Source organism: Panthera pardus, unplaced genomic scaffold (assembly GCF_024362965.1).
Source record: "Panthera pardus isolate Hobbes unplaced genomic scaffold, ASM2436296v1 HiC_scaffold_24, whole genome shotgun sequence".
Lineage (NCBI taxonomy): Eukaryota > Metazoa > Chordata > Mammalia > Carnivora > Felidae > Panthera > Panthera pardus.
Genome location: NW_026526810.1, coordinates 6431749 through 6451327, shown reverse-complemented (window position 1 = coordinate 6451327; position 19579 = coordinate 6431749).

Genomic DNA, 19579 nt, shown 5'->3' with positions numbered 1-19579 from the left:
AATTTACATTGAATATGGACAAAATCTTTAGCTGAACTGGTTAATTCCTGTATGAGGAACTGGGGGTATTTAACCAGAAAAAGACATGAATACACAGGAGGCACCAACGTCAAGCTCGAGTAGCTGAAAGTAAGTCGTGTCATCTAGAAGAAAATGTGACCCTGTTCAGTGTTGTACATATCACCACTCTTCTCTGTGTTTATTCCAGTCAAGGAAAGGGAACAGGTTTCAGCCCCAAATAATCAGTAATCTGCACTGAGATAGAACTTCCAAAACTGGTTTCTCAGAACCGAAGCAATTCAAAGGCACACTCATTTGCTGTTTGACCTTTTGTGACGATGGTAAGATCAGCTTCCTTCCTGGGACTAAATGTCCCTTTATTTGGACTTCAACTGCAAATTCCCAGTACATGTGATTGAATCAATACCAGCAATATATTTCGCATTCCCACGAGAGGTTAGGGAGATGCACAAAAAAGTGTAAAACTTGCCACCTACCTTAAGGACACTGCAATCTGACGGAGGAGTCCAGTATTAAGCACAAGAAAAATACAAGAGAGAATGTCAATGCAGGAGTTAAATGAAAGCGTTTCTGAACACAGTACTGTCTGAGACTAATTTCCCGGAGCAACACAGTTGAGGGCAGTGAAAGTGGCTTTTCTAGGCCAGCCTATGTTCTCTGTTACATGGGCCCTTGTCTTCCAGTTACAGAGACTCTAAGGTGAACTTTGAAAAGTCAAGAATGTGGATCCAGAGAGGAAGGTAGGCTCTGGTCAATGAAAGACCTTGCTTGCAAAGAGCCTTACTCGCTCAATAATCCTGAGTGAGGATCTGAGGACTGGATCAGGCATTCCCAGTTTTGAGCACATGTAGAGTGCTCAACTTTGCTCACACTTGGGGCTCTATGCAGAAGAAGAAATGTCACTGAACTGGGAGATGAGCATTGAAATCCACAAGCATCCCTCCCCCCCCCCCCCCACTTTACGACGTATCACTATCTCTCATGCAATATATAGCTTCCCTCGCTCATCTTTGCTGCCCTGTGAGGAAGCAATCATTATCCCCACTTGACAGATGAGGGCAGAAAACGTGAATATTCTCAAAATCTAGCCCTCACGCAGACTAGCAGCTTCACTAAAACAGCTGCAATTGTTTGAATGGAGTTCAGTGGTGACATTCGAGATTGAGGAATTATACCAACATGGAAAGACAGTATGTGTGCATGGGACTGTAACTGTTTTCAATAATATTGGGGAAACAGAAACTTTTGAGTAACGCCTGCGGTTGAAAGACTCTAGGGTGACTTCCAATGTCTCCGTCTCCCACCATTCATGCTCTCGTGTCACTCCCTCCCTTTGAGTAGAAGTTGAACCTAGTTACTCTTCTTATGAGTTAGAATACAGTGAAAATGATGGGCTCTCGTTTATGAGTTGGGTTAAAGCAGCACCGTGACTTCCGTCTTTTTTGTTCTTTCTGGTTCTCTCTCTTGGAGCTTTGCTCTGGAAGAATCCAGGCGTCATGCTGTGGGGAGCCTCCTGAAGAGGTTCAAATGGCAAGAAGCTGATATCTCCAAGAGTCGGCGAAGGCTTGAGAGTTGCTAACAGCCCCTTGAGCGAGTGAGGAAGCAGCTTCTTCCCCATTGAGCCTCGTGATGGTGTAACCTAGGCCAACAACTTGATTACAGTCTTGTGAGCGGCCCCGAATCAGAGGCACCGAGGTAAACCATGCCCAGATCCTCGATGCATGGAAATTGTGAGATTACAAGCAATGAGTGTTTTACACTGCTACATTTCAGCATCGCTTGTTACACAGTCAAGAGATAATGAACATACCAATCATATGAAAAGTGAGATATCTTTGGGAACCTAGAGAAACTTTAGGCAGATTTTAGGAAGAGGAGAGGGAGTTGGAATTCTAGCGACTTCAGTAATAGAAAGTCTGGGATCAGTGTAGAAAATGGGCCACAAATTTACAGAGACACCGAGACTAACTGACCCCACTGTAGCTTAACAGAGCAGGCCATACTGGGCAGTTAGCATGGAGTGGACTGTGATGTGCTAGGGAATAATAAAACGTGGGGAAAATTGCCTAAATACTTAGGGGAATTGTTTCTAAATTTTTCAACGACAAGGATGCTTTCTACTTCCCCCTATGGGGACCATATAAAACCAGCCTTGTCAAACTCTCATCGAAAACCTTGCAATGGCACCCCATTGTCCACACAAAAATGCTTAAGCCTTCTGGCGTAGCACATTAAACCCTCCACCGCATCCCTGCTGCCTCTTCTGGGTTCATCTCTTAGCAACTCCTCCTCAGATTTCATGCTTGGAACTCCCCAAATGCGTCAACGTCCATAACACCTCCTGCACTTAATTGAGATGGTCTTGTGTTCCTGCAAAGCTCTTTACCGCTTTCTTTGTAACTCCTCAGTTGCCTTTTGTGATTCTGCTGAAGGACCACACCAAGCAAGAAGACTTGTCCTTTGTGACCAGCAGGAGTAAACAGCAATCGGAGAACATAGCATGTTGTCCTGACATCACCTTTTCATATATCTTTCTTCCTGCCCTTCCCCATGGTAGGCACCCAACTGAACCGCCCCATCTTTGTCATATTTCACATAGCAACCTACTTTTATAATTGTCCTCCTTACTTAACCCAAAGTCTAAAGTGGCCTGTTAGAGCTTAAGGTCAGGATGAGAAAAGATCAGACATGCTGAATCTGTATCATCCATATCAAAAGCAGGTCATGTCAGCGTTTTTGTAATTTTGCAGATGAAGGTATGGCTTCTGTGCGTCTCTTTAAAATGTTTCGATAGCTCCTAGAGCCCCTCTGGTGCTCTTGGAACGTGTAGAGCTTCTTATGGGCTCCTCCGGTTTCTCGTTTTCCTCCTAGGATCTGTTGCCCTTTTGCTGGTTCGAAGCAAAAACAAAATTAAAAGCCCGTATGTAGGCTTCTTTCATTCATATCTTGAATGAATTCTCAGAAGTGCTGTAGCAGTGTCTTTCCAACCTATCAGCCTCGAGGGCAGGGCTCCTTGTTGTTAATGGTTTCAATCTAATACAAGTTCAGCTATGGCATCCATGCTTTGGATACACCCACAAGATCACACAGGAACATCTCGTGGTCCTTTACAATTCTTATTTAGCAAAAGACTAATATAATGTTTAAAAAAAAAAAAAAAAAAGAGGTGTTGGCCAAAATGTCCCTAAAGGAGTGGCTGGACAGGACACCAGAAACTTCTTGGTGCAATACCTTAGTTCTCCTACGGTAAAGGAAGATCGAAAGTAGAGGAACCAACCGAGTCCACGTAGCTGGTGAGTTGCTGGGCTGGCAGTGACCTCAAGCCTCAAGTCCCAACCAAGGGCTCTGCCCGCCATACTACCAGCTCTCCCCTATTGCCCAGCGCTCAGTCTGCATGAAAATAAAAACTCAATGGCAACCGAGGCAAACGTGTAATTTTCTGTTTTATCGGCAAGAGCAGTTGCCTCCATTTTGCTTCCGCTCTGAATATTTGGGACCGGTAATATTTTCACTTTAACGTGCAGATATTAGCCTCGAGCCCTGCTTCCTTTTGTCTGTTTACAAGCCCACACAGCAGATTTTGGGGTCAAGCAATGTGTTGCATTTGCATGAGGTTGCACTGGCTCACGTTTTCTCTGGGATCCTGCCTTCTGTTCTTGCCATATCCCTTTTGTTTATGAAATCATGGAGCACAACACCACAGCCTGCGGTTAAGCTTGCTGACAGAACAGAAATTGAATCAATCCCTGGGAGCAATAGATTCAAACCCTGGGAACCTCCAGCATATTCTGGCAGCTGCTAGCGAGGCTTTGCTGTACATGCCTCCCAGGGATTTCCCTGGGACATTGCTTTTTTAAGAGAAGCATTTATAAAAACTACCCACTGTGCAAATCTACCAACAGTCAGTGGTTTTCATACAACTTGTAGGAGCTGTGCACAATTCCATGAAGAGGAAGCAGTGACTATCCTGTAAAGAGACTTGCTGAGGGGAATACGGCCCTGGGCAATCAGTAAGGAAACCCACGTCTGCTGGAGACAAGGATACTGGGGTTCCAGTTCTCCCTTGGCATCCTCTTTCCTCCACTCGAGAGAAATCAGACCATGTGGCCTGATTCTAATTTGCCAGATTTAGGGATCTTATTTTTCGAGATGTTTAAGAAACAAACAAAAATGGAGGTATATAAAAAGCAAGTAAGAATGATATGAAGAAATTCAAAGGAAAAAAAAATAATAAGGAAATGTGCTGAAATATTGTCAAGCAGATGCAAAGCATTGTAATATTGGACCATTTTATACATATTAAGTGAAAAGAAGTATATGAAAAATTAATGATCACTTCCACCCAAGTAACAGAGAAGTGAAATTTAGAACCCTTACTCATTGGTTTAAGTTGCTATTAACTTGTATCAGTACTTTGGAAAGCAAGCTACCAGTATACAGAGAAAAACTTAGAAGTATTCATGTTATTTGATTTAGAAATACACTAGTATATTTATATCCCCCACTAAAAAGATAAGCTAAACACAAAGGCACTTTATTAGACCTATTGACAATGTATTCTTTCTATAAAATATTTTATAATTGGGAAAATTAGAATCTACCTTACTACCCAGAAAAAAATAACAAATAATTATTTTATCTGGTACTTCATGGTAATTTCAAAACACACTGTCACAGTGTGTTGTGTGTTACGAGTTGCAAAACACTTTCTCGTTCGTCATCTCAATTTTCCCATATAAAACTCCCCTGAGAAAAAAACCTTATTCCACTTATATAGATGCAGAAAATTCAGCTCAGAAAGGAAGTTACTTGGCCAACATCACCAGAAGTTGGAAGTGGTATTGGCAGGCTCTAAGTCTGGTTATTTCCGGGGACACGGAATTAACAGTGGAAGGCACTTATGGATCCAGAAAAGTCCATTGCCAAGGAAGAGTGGGGAAGGGGTATAAGAAGGTGTGCCAGAGTGTTTCATAAGTGTTAGGAAGCCAGTGGGTTATTTATCTAGAGTGGGGTAAAGGAAATAGGCTCGAGGAGACCTCACAGGGACTCCTGTCCAAAATGGCAGGTCTGGAAACCAGGAGGGATAGGAGCAGAGATGAGTGGAGAGTGGAACCCAAAAGGAAGCAACCAAAGCACACTGAAGAGAGAGGGTGGCTTGCTGACGATTGAATTTGGGTCCTGTCTTGTTCCATTCGGGTCGCTGTAACACATTGCCATCAACTGGGTGGATTAAACAACAAACGTTTATTTCTCTCAGTTCTGGTGGCTGGAAGTCTGATATCAATGTGCTGGTGAGGGCCAACTTCCTGGTTAGCAAATGGCCATGTTCACATCCTATCTTCACATGGCAGGGAGCAAAGAGGAAGGATGAGCTCTCTTTCTCTTCCGCAAGGATACTAATCCCAATATGGAAGCTCCATCTTCATGACTAAATACCTCCTTAAGATCCCACCTCCCAGGGCTATCACGTTAGGGCTATGGTTTCAATATACGAATTCTGAGGAGATACAAATATACAGTCCACAAGGTAGCCACCACAATCTACTCTTCCTTCCATAGTAGTTGAATCGATATGGGGCACATGGCAAGATCGCATTTTCCAACCACCCTCTCAGAGGTGAGAGTCAAAAGGTACGCTCTCCCCAGTGAAGTGTGAATACACATGTGTGTGTCTTCAGGTGTAAGCCTCATGATTGAGGATGTGACTTCTCCCCACTTTTCTTTCCAACAAGTTGAAAGCCAGGCAGGGTGGAACCACACAGATTTTGAGGAAGGGGTCCATGAATGACCAGGGGGAGCAGTCTGCTCTCAGCCGAAATGCTCACCTAGGTCTGTCATGAGCAAGAAAAAAATCTATCAGTCTGTTTCCAAAGATACTTTGGTTTTTCAAGAATTTCAGCAACTTTGTCTTATTCCAATGAATGCAAGACATCGCTAACATTTACACCATATGACTACACCAGTTAAATGCTTGGATTTCTGGTTGAATACTGACTCCAAGGTAAATAGGATTATTCTTATTTTCTGAATGAAGAAAATGAGTCTAAGGCTGTGCAAGAGACATAAATGCCAGGGTAAAATGTCATGGGGAGGAGGAAAATCTTGAGTATTTTGTCAAAGCCTGCCCATGCCATTCATTAGAGCAGAACCTTTAGGAGTGGCAGCGTGGCTCAGTCCATTAAGGGTCCGACTCTTGATTTTAGCTCAGGTCGTGATCTCACAGTTTGTGAGTTTGAGCCCTGCCTTGGGCTCCACACAGCTCATGTGGAACCTTCTTGGGATTCTCTCTCTTCCTCTCTCTCTCTCCTTCTCCCCCCCCCCCCCAACACTTCCTCACTTGCAATCTCTCTCTCTTTCTCAAAATAAATAAATAAACTTAAAAAAAAAAAAAAAGAATAGGACCTTTAATCTTGCAAAGCCTCATTTTGTTCTTCCACAAAATGGGGTTCTGATAGAACGTGTTTTGTAGGGTTTGGGGAGGATTCAGTGAGGGAATACAACTAAAGTGCCCTAAGAGCTTGGTCAGGGCTGATATCTTTATACCAGTCCCAGTGAGTCATTGAGATAAGATTCACACTCAATTCTCTAAAGCGCCAAAACTCATAATCTTGTCACCAGGGAGCAAGCTCTGGGGCCCAGATATAGTTCTCCTTAGTGCTGTTAGTTTCATGCCTTTAGTGTGTGTATTTCCCTTCTTTCTACACCAAGGGATACTCTAATTCTGGCGTATTTTGTGAGGCCATCGGCTTGATATTACATCTGCCACTGAAACTAACAGCGGTCATAAAGAAATACAGCTTCTCGCCATTAGGATGACTTTTCTCCGTATCCAGGGAAAGATGTTTCATCCATTTAATGCACAATACAGTTACATAGGTCCTCTAGTCAAAATACTCCAAAATGCATATTTTTTTTAAAAAATAGTTCCGATGTCATACTTTTCCCTACAGTACATTAGAGCTAAATGTGCAGCATTATTTTGTCCTCGTTTTCTTGTTCTGAGGTTACTTCCCTTTCTTCCTAAGTATTCATCTATTGGCTGTCCAAGGTGTTGTGTTTTTGTTTGTTTTTTTTTTTGTCCCCCTGCAAGCAAACCAATGTGCCTGTGCGAAGACCTGCCCTTGAAGGGAATTCACCTCTAAAACCACAGATACGTTTGCCTGATGACAGTTTCCCATTTTATGTTTAGTTCTTTACTTTCTTAACGGAATGCTTGTCATTATCAATAAAACAAATCAGGCAACCTTCTCATATTTTTCTAGGACAGCCTTCTCAGTTAGAACTTGCTACAGAGATGGACATGTTTTGCATCTGTGCTGACCAAGGTGGTAGTCACCAGTCACATGTGGCCGGTGAGTACTTGAGACGTGGCTTGTGTGACTGAGGAGCTGAATTTATAATTACCGTAGATTTCATTTTAATTAATTGTAATTTAAATGGCAACATTAACGGCTACCGCATCGGCAGAATTTCATTTTTTTGTTTTTATTTTTTAAATTTATTTGGGAGATTGGGCACAAGTGGCGGGGGGGGGAGAGGCAGAGGGAGAGAAAAAGAATCTCAAGCAGGGTCCATGCTCAGCATGGAGCCCGAGCCCAGGGCTCGATCCCATGAATCTTGGATCATGACCGGAGCTGAAATCAAGAGGTCGGTTGCTCACCCAACTGAAGCACCGAGATGCCCCTGGCAGAACAATTCTAAAGTTTAGAAGCTCACAGTCCAATAGAAATATAATATGAGACACATTTTATAATTTCGAATTTTCTAGTAGCCACTTTTGAAAAGTCAAGAGAGGGAGAGAGAGAGAGAGAGAGACATGAGGATAAAAGTTATTTTAATGATATACTTTCTTATGTGATCACATGATCCTGTAAAATAAAATAAACATGTGGTTAACATTAAAATTTCTTTAATGATATAATTCACTTCTTTTTTTTTTTTTCATACCGAGTCTTTAGAAATCTCTTGGCTCTTTTATAATTTCAGTACATCTCAACTCGCAGTAGTCAGATTTCAAGTGCACACCAGACACATTTGGCTAGTGGTTACCATACTGGGTAGGGCAGCCCTTTCCCGTTAAAGTTTATACTCTTTTGTGGCAGAGGTCTGTCTTGTTCATCAATAAATTCCTTGCTCTCAACACTGTGCTGGCCCATAATATGTCTTTCATAAATATGTGTTTATTGACTCCTGATTACAGCGATCAGTTCTTCCTCCGGATTTACAGGTAAACCAAAGACTTCTTACAAAAATATAGGAAGCCCTTATATCAGCTCTCCCATTTCGAGTTAAATCTTTTTTATTTTTGTAAGTACGGATCTGCCTCGACTTACGATGCGGTTCCATCCCAATATTCCCATTGCAAGCTGAAAATATCGGTGCAGGTTGAAAATGCACTTAGTATACCTAACCAACTGAGCATCATAATTTAGACTGGTCTACCTTAACCGTGCTTAGGACCCTGACATTAGCCTACAGTCGGGCATAATCGTCTACCGCAAAGCCTATTTCTAATAAAGTGTTCGATATCTCGTGATGTATTGAATGCTGTGCTGAAAGTGAAAAAAACAAAAGAACTCCATGGGTACAGGAGGTTAGTGAGTGTAGCGGTTGCTTATCCCCATAACAGCACGGCTACCTGGGTGCTGTGGGTCTTTGCCACGGTGAGGCATCACAAGGGAGGATCCCGCTGCCTAGTGCTCACTCAGGCAAAGCTCCAAGTTCAAGATTTCAAGTACCGTTTCTAACTGAATGCGTATTGCTTTCACCCCATCGTAGAGTCAAACTCAAAATCCTAAGTTGAACCATCGTAAGTGGGGGACTGTCTGTGCCTGGCATATGTGACGCTCCACGATCAAGGAAAGGCTTTAGAACAGAAATCCGCGAACTTCTTGTGTAAAGGGCCAGCTAGTAAATATTTTCAACGTCGTGGGTTATACAAGCTCCAGGACAGAAGCAGCCATCGACGAGATGTAAGTGAATGGGCCTGGCTGAGTTCCTATAAAACTTTCTTTGCAAAAACAAGCCGCACGAATATTTTGCCCCGAGGGCTGCATAATTTTTGGAACCTCTGCTTTTTAAGTTCTGCATTTTAAATTTATTTTGTTTCTGGGGCGCCTGGGTGGCTCAGTCAGTTGAGCGTCTGGCTTTGGCTCAGGTCACGATCTCACGGTTCGTGAGTTCGGGCCCCGTGTTGGGCTCTGTGCTGACGGCTCAGGGCCTGGAGCCTGCTTCTGATGCTGTGTCTCCCTCCCCTCAGCTCCTCCCCTGCTCACACTCTGTCTCTCTCTCAAAAATAAATAAAGATTAAAAAAAAAAGTTTAATCTATTTTGTTTCTGACCTTCTCATATGGCACTACATAAACCAGATGTGTTCAATGTGTAAATGTTTACTGAATTTGAGCAGAAAATGTACTTTTTTTAAAAAAAAACCATCAATTCATGGACACCTGGGTGGCTTAACAACTGGGTGAAGTCATTAAGCATCTAACTTCAGCTCAGGTCATGATCCTGTGGTTCATGAGTTCAAGCCCCTCTTTGGGGTCTGTGCTGACAGCTCAGAGCCTGGAGCCTCCTTCAGATTCTGTGTCTCCCTCTCTGTCTGCCCCTCCCCCACTGGTGCTTGCTCTCTCTCTCTCTTTCTCAAAAAATAAATAAAACATTAAAAAAATAATTTAAAAAATGTAAAAAAGGAAGTGGGAATATAGTGGAGACACCTGACAAGCACTATTCGTCCAGGTGATCAAGGTTAACATCAAGAGCCATGAATCATGTCACTAATGCACATTCTGCAATAAAACACTATGAAAATAGTGTTTTATCTCTGTTTTCCCTCCCAGTAGCTCAGAACCTGGGTCTTATCGTGGAAAAATCATAAATTCCAACATAGGTTAGCCCTCTAAAATATCTGACCATTACTCCTCAAAATGTCAAGGTCATCAAAACCAAGAACAGCCTGAGAAATTGTCACTCTGAAGAGAAGCCTAGGAAGGCATAACAACTAAGTGCCATGTGGTGTCGTGAGTGGGAGCCCAGGAGAGGAAAGGGACATTATGTAAAAACTAAGGAAATCTGCATAAAGTGTGAACTTTAGTTAGTAATAAGGTACCAATATTAGTTCATTAATAGTGACAAATGTATACTAATTATTGTGAGATCTTAGTGATAGAGGACATTGGGTTTGGGATATACTGAAACACTCTGTACTATCTGCCAAATTTGTCTGTAAATATAAAACTGTTCTAACAATTTAGTCCATTTAAAAACAAAGAGGGGCGCCTGAGTGGCTCAGTCGGTTAAGCCTCCGGCTTGGTTTCGACTCAGATCACGATCTCACGGTTTGTGAGTTCAAACGTCGCATCGGGCTCCGTGCTGACAGTGCGGAGCCTGCTGGAGATTCTCTCTCTCCCTTTCTCTCTGCCCCTCCCTCACTCGCTCTCTGTGTCTCTCAAAATAAATAAACTTAAAAAATAAATAAATAAAATAAAAATAAAGAAAGAGCAGATACTGGAGTGTTAATTACAAAAAAAAAAGCAAACTAAACCAAACAAACTAACAAAACAAACAAACAAACAAACGACCAAACATAAGCAAGATTCACCAGAAAGAAGAAAAGCACACAAATTCCCGGTAGAACAGACAAAGACGTAACGACTTGGCATATTCCATGGCTTGTACTTCTTGCTATAGGCAGGGAGAAACATGGAAGGTTTTGAGGTGGGGTGGGGTAAACATGACCAAAATTGTATCTTAAATCTGAGAAGTGGTGGCCAGATAAGAACCAGAGGTAATTATTAGGGAGCGGTGCAATTGATGGTAGGGGTTGCTTATACAGTAAAACCTTGAATTGCAAGTAACTTGTTCTACGAGCGTTCTGCGAGATGAGCAAACATTTTAAGTAAAGTCTAACTGGATAAATGAGCGACATCTTGTAGTACAAGTACTACGTGATGCCGAACATCACATGATCACAATTGAGCCATGGGTTCTCGAAATTCACTTTGATATACAAGTGCTTTGGATTACAAGCATGTTTCTGGAACGAATTATGCTTGTGAACCAAGGTTTTACTATATTTGGTTTTGTAATGGGGTAACATTTGTAACATTAATCTACTTTTGACTCTTTAAATCTAGGTGGAACCATTTTATACTGGCTGAGAGAGGACCCAAGAGAATTCAAGTCAAAATGAATTTGTTTCAATTTTTTTTTTTCTTTTAATTAATTCATGGTGTGGTCATGATATTGAGAATGAAGGCTTTCATTTTTGAGAACTGTGCTAGAGAACTCGGCATGAAGTTTACACTGTAAATACCAATTACGTCCCTCTTAATATCCCCATTTTACAGATGAGTAAACAGAGGCACAGGAAGATTATGTTACTGGTCCAAGGCCTAACAGTAAGAACTTAAATATTGGTACAACACAGTACTATCGTTGCCTTAAGTATCATGATTAAAAGCAATACCCTCGGGGCGCCTGGGTGGCTCAGTTCGTTAAGCGTCCGACTTCAGCTCAGGTCATGATCTCACGGTCCGTGAGTTCGAGCCCCGCGTCGGGCTCTGTGCTGACAGCTCAGAGCCTGGAGCCTGTTTCAGATTCTGTGTCTCCCTCTCTCTCTGACCCTCCCCCGTTCATACTCTGGCTCTCTCTGTCTCAAAAATAAATAAACATTAAAAAAAAAAAAGCAATACCCTCTTGTTTAAGTGAGGGATGGTTAAGTTTATTACTTTTGCTTTAAAGATTCTCAGTAAGTGGTAACTGGACCCACACAGACTTGTGAAAAGAAACATATCTAAACCAGGATGTGGAGGTGATACGCTAAGCCCTTTGCAGGAGATCTTGAAAAGATGTCATCCTGGGATGCCAGATGATACAAAGTTATCTCAGTATTGATGCCATTACCATAGAATTAGAAAGAACCTATGTGTAAAAGAGCCATTTATTAGGTGTTGAAGCAAGTATATTAGTTTCCCGTGGCTAAGGGCACACATTACCACAAAAATGATGGCTTAAAACAACAGAAATGTATATCTCGATATTCTGGAGTCAAAAAATCCCCATTCCTGGTGTTGGCTGAGCTGTCCTCCTATTGAAGGTTCTAGGGGAGATTCTTTCCTTGTCTCTTCAGGCTTTAAGTGGCACCAGGTGTTCCTTGGCTTGGGGCTGAAAAACCCTAGTCTCTGCTTCCATTTTGCTTTCCATTTCCATTCATACAGTCTTCTCATTTTCTCTCTGAATCCTTGCTGGGTCTCTTATTAGGACTCTTGTCACTGGATGTAGGGCCTGCCTAGATAATCCAGAATGAGTTCATCTCTAGGTCCTTAACTTAATTGCATCTGAACATACCCTTTTTCCAAATAAGATGACATTCACAGGTCCCCAGAATTAGGGCATACCTTTTGGGGACCATCATCTAAACTAATTCATCCAAAAAAAATTCATCCAAGCTTTCATGATTCTATGCATTCCAATTTTACTTTCAAAAAGCAAGATTGACGTTCTAAACCCTGCCCTACTCATGATTGCATTGTATACTGGGGTATGGGTCATAAGTTTAGAATGACTTTCCCATGCTTTACATCATTATCAAGCTAGAAATTTTTGCTAATGGTTGGGAATAGAATGGAGGGCTTTTTATTCTTTCCACCTCACCAGCAATTCCTGACCTACAATGCTCCGATCCCTAAAGGTTTGAGAAGGAAACAAGAAGCATCCAGGAACTGTTTCCTATATTTCAAAGAGCGTGACTGAAGTTATGCACCTGCCCAGAGACACGAGGTACAGGACAACCAAAATGTCAAGCTCTTCTGCTTTTGGCCGGTAGAGAATGATATCGGTGAAGTAACATTGGCTTCCCTCCTGAGATCCCAAGTGGTGGCTGGAAGTCATGTAGATGTTGTCTTTGTTCATTTCAGAACAAAAGAGAAAAGACTGGTCCGAGTTGTCCAGGGTACTCTGCCCACAGGTGCTCTGCCATGTGCTTTATTCAGCAGGAACTACCGTATGATGGGGCAGACAGGACAGTAGGGTGAAGCCCTGATGATAAACAAGAATGACGTCTGTTCCTCCCTCATGCATCATATTGAAGCACAACTTCATACACTATCTGGATTAGTGATATTTTCTCACCGTCTGTGCCTCCTAATGTCGGTGATGTAAGATACCAAGAAACCGCTCTTCCATACCCCCAAAGATTGAGGACTTTCACCCAAGGACATTTTAGTGAACCTGACTTCCAATTATCTTGATAAAGATATATTAATTTTATCTTGTAAGCCAGTCAGGATAGAGGCTTACTACGGGGATCGAGTTTCAACATGAAAAAGACAAACTTAGAGACAGGACTCCATATCTCTCGCTGTGCTAATAGCGATTGAGACAGCAATTCTAACATCAAAAACATTGGAGGACGATGGCCATCAGATGGTAAGAACGGGATTTTCATAGGTACCACTTCCTGACGAATCTTAGCAGCTTTCTGATGATGCACAGCCCGAGATGCAGACTTTGTAGCACGTGAGAGAAGAGCTTGGATCCCCGGCTTTGTTTTACCCTGGCAGCAGGAATTTTATCAGTGGTCTATGCAAGCCTGGGGCTTCAGACACGGATCATTTCCACTGCACCTTAACAATTACCCTCGTCTCCTATCCCAGACTCATCATTGCTCTTAAATACCACCTCCCCAGAAGGTCAGAGACTTGACTTTCAACTCGGATGGGAACATTTCTCACACCACGAGGACTGCGGCAGCGTGGCTCTCTTCGACATTTGTCTCATGTGCCTGCATTTGAAATCACTGCAAAGTAGCGTGAGATCCGTGTGTGGTTAGAGACGAGGGGTCTGGAGCCCGACCCCATGGCACGAAGTTGCTGAAAGTTAATTTGATCGGGACTCACAGTGCAAACAGACACCCCATCCCAACGTGAGACGAGTCCACTTTGCATATTAAAAAAAAAAAAAAGTTTGTTTGTTTGTTTGTTTAGTGTGAGAAGGGGAGGGGCAGAGAGAGAGAGAGAGAGAGATGATGCAGGCTTCATGCTCAGCCCAGGGCCCCCCACAGGGCTCCTTCTCATGAACCGCAAGATCACGACCTGAGCTGAAATCCAAAGTCAGAAATCACAAGTCAGAGGCTTAACCCGTCTGAGCCACCCAGGTGCCCCCAGCTTCACATGTTTTTTTGTTTTGTTTTGTTTTGTTTTTTTAAATACTAGGTCTATTGACATATAATTGCATATCATCCAGTTTCCTAGTGTAGGGGACACCAGAGAGGGGTTTTTAGTATATTCACATGTTTAGTATATTCAAAAATTTGTGCATAGATCACCACTATCTAATTTCAGAACATTTTTATCACCCCTAAAAGAAACTCTAGAAAACTTGGTAGTCACTCCTAAGTCTTCCTGCTCCCCGCCCTGGGCAACCGTAGTGTAGTTTTTGTCACTATGGATTTGCCACGTTTCACTTATATGGAATCACATAATACATGACATTTTTCATCTGGCTTCTTTCACATTGCATGGTATTTTCAAGGTTCACCTATGTTGTACAAATATCCTTTTATCCTTTATTCCTTTTTATGACCGAGTAACATTCCATTATGCAGCTACAGGCATACCTCAGAGATATTGCCGGTTGGGTTCCAGACCACTTCGATGAAGTGAATATTGCAGTAAAGCCAGTCAAAGGAATGTTTTGTTTCCCAGTGCATATGAAAGTTGCGTTTATACTACAGTCTATTGAGCACGTAATGGCATTATGTCTAAAAAAAAAAACCAAAACAACGCATGTACCTCAATTTAAAAATACTTTAGGGGCGCCCGGGTGGCTTAGTCGGTTGAGTGTCCGACTTTGGCTCAGGTCATGATCTCGCGGTCTGTGAGTTCGAGCCCCGCGTCGGGCTCTGTGCTGACAGCTCAGAGCCTGGAGCCTGCTTCGGAATCTGTGTCTCCCTCTCTCTCTGACCCTCCCCCGCTCGTGCTCTGTCTCTCTCTCTCTTAAAAATTTTTTTTTAAAAATACTTTATTGCTAAGAAATGCGACCCCTCATCTAAGCTTTGAGTGACTCATAATCTCGCTGGTGAAGGATCTTGCCTCCCCGTTGTTGGCTCTTGGCTGATCACGGTGGTGGTTGCTGAAGGCTGGAGCAGCTTTGGCAATTTCTTAAAAGATGACAATAACATTCGCCACATTGATTGCCTCTGTGTTTCACAGCCGATCCCTCTGCAGCAGGCTTCTTTCAAAACTGTAGCCAATCCTCCCAAACCTGCCACTGATTGATCAGTTAAGCTTACGGGATATTCTAAATCCTTTGTTGTCCTTTCAATAATCTTCAGAGCATCTTCAGGAGGAGTAGATTTCATCTCATGAAGCCACTTTCTTTGCTTGTCCGCAAGAAGCAAATTTCATTAAAAAAAAAAGTTAAAATTTTATCATGAAACTGCATCAATCCTGTTTCATTTTCAGGCCCCATTCTTGATTCTGGTTCTCTTGCTGTTTCTAGCACATACACGGTGACTTCGTCGTCTGGAGTCTTGAACCACAATCCATGAGGGTTGGAATCAACTTCTTCCAAACGCCTGTTCATGTTGACATTCTGACCTCTTCCCAGGAATCACCGGTGTTCTTACTGGCACCTTAGAGTGGTGAATCCTTCCCAGAGAATTTTCAGTTTACTTGCCCAGGCCCATCAGAGGAATCACTTTCTGTGGCAGCTACAGCCTTACGAAATGTATTTCTTTCTTTGAAAGTCAAAATGACTCCTTGATCTGTGGGCTGCAGAATGAATGTCGGCCTGCTGGCATGAAAACGACATGGTACATCTCTGTCAGAGCTCTGGGGTGACCGGACGCATTGTCAATGAGCAGTACTATTTCGAAAGGATTGTTCCCCCCGAGGCAATAGGTCTTGACAGTGGTCTTAAAATATTCAGTAAACTGTCGCAAACAGGTGTGGCGTCCTCCAGGCTTTGTTGACCCATTGATAAGGCACAGGCAGAGTAATTTAGCATAATCTTTAAAGCCCTTAAAGATTTTCAGAAGGCCAAATGAGCATTGGCTTCAAGGTAGCAGCTGCATCGGCCCCCAACAAGAGTCAGCCTGTCCTCTGACGCTTTGAAGCCAGGCACTGACTTCTCCTCTCCAGCTATGAAAGTCCTGGATGGCATCTTCTTCTGATATAAGGCTGTTGCGTCCACACTGAAAAGCTGTCATTTACTAGAGCCATCTTCATTAATGATCTCAGCTGGATGTTCTCGATAACCTCCCGCGACGTCTCCGTCAGCGCTTGCTGCTTCGTCTTGCACTTGGGCATCACGGAGACGGCTGCCTGCCTCACCTCATGAGCCAACCTCTGCTGGCTTCACGCTTCTTCTTCTGCGGCTTTGGCGCCTCTCTCAGCCTTCACAGAATTGAAGAGAGTTAGGGGCTGGCTCTGGATTAGGCTTGGGCTTAAAGGAATGTTGTGGCTGGTTTGATCTTCTATCCAGACCAGTAAACCTTCCTCTATATCTGCAAGAAGGTCGCTTCGCTTTCTCATTATCAGTGTGCTCCCTGGAGTTGCGCCTTGAATTTCCTTCAAGACTTTGTCCTTTGTATTTGCAACTTGGCCAACTGTCTGGGGCAGGAGGGCCTAGCTGTTGGCTCATCTTGGCTTTTGACCTGTCTTCCTCACTAAGCTTAATCGTTTCCAGCTTTGGATGTAAAGTGAGAGACGCGGGACCCTTCCTTTCCCTAGAACGCTTAGAGGCCGCGGAATTAGGCCATTGCCCAATTTCAATATTGTGTCTCAGGGAATTGGGAGGCCTGAGGACAGGGAGGGAAATGGGGTGACAGCTTGTTGGTGGAACTGTCAGAACACACACAACATTTATGATTAAGCTCACCATCTTCTCTAGGCATGGCTAGGGACACCCCAAATCAATGACAAATAGTGACATCAAAGATCGGTGACCACAGATCACCATAATAGGTAATGCAAATGCTTTCAATATTGCAAGAATCACCAGAATGTGACAGAGACAGATGCTGTTTCCAAATGTCGCTGGCAAAATAGTACCTATAGACTTGCTCCGCAAAGGGTGGCCGTGAAACGTCAATGTGTAAAATATTATCAGCAAAGCGCAATAAAGGGAAGCACGAGAAAACATAGTATGCTTGTATATGTGCTCTTTGCTTTCTACTCAAATTCTTCTTTAAACTTTTTTTTTTAACATTTATCCATTTTTGAGAGTGAGGGGGACAGAGCACGAACAGGGGAGGGGCAGAGAAGAGGGAGACACAGAATCTGAAGCAGGCTCTGGGCTCTGAGCTGTCAGCCCAGAGCCCGACGCGGGGCTCGAACTCACGGACCGTGAGATCATGACCTGAGCCGAAGTCGGACGCTTAATCGACTGAGCCACCCATGTGTCCCTGCTCAATTTTTTCTTTAAACCTAAAACTGCTTTTTGAAAAATCACCTGATTAGAAAACAGGAAAACAACTCTCTTTGTGAGATTTTGCTGCCTCCTCCCTACACCATCAGGCCTGGTCGGAGCTCCTGTCTTCTCCACCCATGGAGCTTCTGGGGTCTGAGCCCTGACAGCCCTCAGGACCCCCAGCCTGGCCTCAGTGGACAGCTCTCTTGTCCCCCTCTCAGCAAAGGGACTGAGGACAGGTTGCTCGTGAAGGGGTCCCAGGGGATGGACAAGGAGGCTCTGCGCTGAGCCTGCCAGAGAGACGCCAGCAGAGTGAGATGTGCTTTGATGAAATAAAAACTGGCAAAGGAGCCCAAAGAAGGACCCGCCCCCTGCCCAGAGGCCCACGTCTGAAGAGGACTTCAGGGGCTGGAGACACTCCTGGGGGCCACCCCGGGGAGCATGGGCCCAAGATAGACCACATGGACCTCTGTGATGACCCTCAGAGCAGGATGAATCCCTTCCTGGATTGAACGGGGACACGCTGGCTCCACAGAAAACTCATGAAATTGTAACATGCTGCCAGTTCCAACTGATTTCTCCGGACTTATTAGGATTGGAATCCAGGTCTCTTAGTTGATGCGTTTGGGGAGACCCTCCACTCCTGGGCCCCTGCCTGCCAAAGGTGACCTCACACAAAGGAGAGGGAGGCTCAGAGGAGACAGATCCCTGGGACTTTTGTGAGTAGCTCCAGGCTTCCCTACATCAGAAGGAAGCTTTCAATCAGGAGAGTGAGCCTCACTCGGGGACAGGGCCCAGACCACGGCCCTGACTTGATCAAGTGCACAGAAAGGGCCATGGCCTGGCCTAGGTTTGCTGTTGGGCCACACTGGCCTAGAGTGGCTGGGCTCCCGGTTGCAATCAGCCGTTTCCAACCCCCCTAGTGCCTGTGTAAGCGAGACCGCTTTCTATTTCGGAGCAAAGTTAAGGGGAACTGTCTTCCAGAAGCTGGCTGGCCTCCCCCTCCCCCGGCCCAACTGACCCGCTCCGGTTGTCAGGCACCTGTTTACCTTAGAGACGGAACACTCCCCAGGGTTCTGAGCCATCAGCGGAGACCCACGGGACCCCGGCCCTCGGAGGCAGAGCTACGGAGCCCTCCGTGGCCATGGTGGGCCTGCTGCCCCATCGGATCCACTTCCCAGCTGGTCCTGGAGCACCTGCGGGATGCTCTGCCGGCGATTTCTGAAGGCTGGAGACACGTCCCCGGTCCCCGTGAGTTCCCCTGGGAGATCCTGGTGTGTATGGCGGTGCTATTTTTGACAGTGAAGAGACGACGCATCTTAGGAAGCGTCAAGGCACTAGGCAAAAGGTGTTCTGCCCACACTGAAGTCTGTGGAACGCGCAGTGGGAGTGTGGGACCCATGACCCAAGCTGACGATGCCCTAGGGCGGCCTGGGGCGGAGGCCAGTCCTCTCCCATCACAAACCTTGTGCCTGTCAGCCATAAATACAAACCGCAGTAGGCTGTCACTCCAGGACCCCGTTGACTTTCTGGAAAAGGCTCAGAAGCGCCAGCCTCCTGAGCTTCCCCAAGTGACTGGTGACACCCCCGCGTTCAAAGCGTCAGAGAAGGAGGGAGAACAACTTCAGAAGAAACTAATGGATGATTTGAATGCAAACTCCCACGTTCCAGAAGGTCCAGAACCGCTTGCCCAAGAAATTGCGAGACGGAAGCAGAGACGCGGGGGACAAGGAGCAGGAGAAAGAAAGGCGGAGCCGTGGCGCACACGGATGGAGCGGGCTCTGAAAGCGACAGCCAGCCGATTCGCATCAAGGACTGGAAACCTGCCGAAGACCAGCCCCTGGCCCGATCTCCTCGGAGCTCACTTGGGTCACGTCCCCGGGGAAGTCGAGCGAAAGAAGGAAGCAGGAGATGCTCAGAGATGGTCAGAGGCTGATCCGAAGGGTGTCGCTGAGGATGCTGATTTCAACGGGTCCCTTCAAAGTGCGGAAGCGAAGAGTCGGGAAATAGCCAGACAATTGTGGGAAGAAAAGCGAACGAAGGAAGAGCTCACAAGACAAATAAGCCTGCAAGCTGAGGAAGCCTCTTTGCGCCAGGGAAATTCGCAGCTTGAGAGTGAGATTCAGCAGCTGAAGCTGAAGCTTCA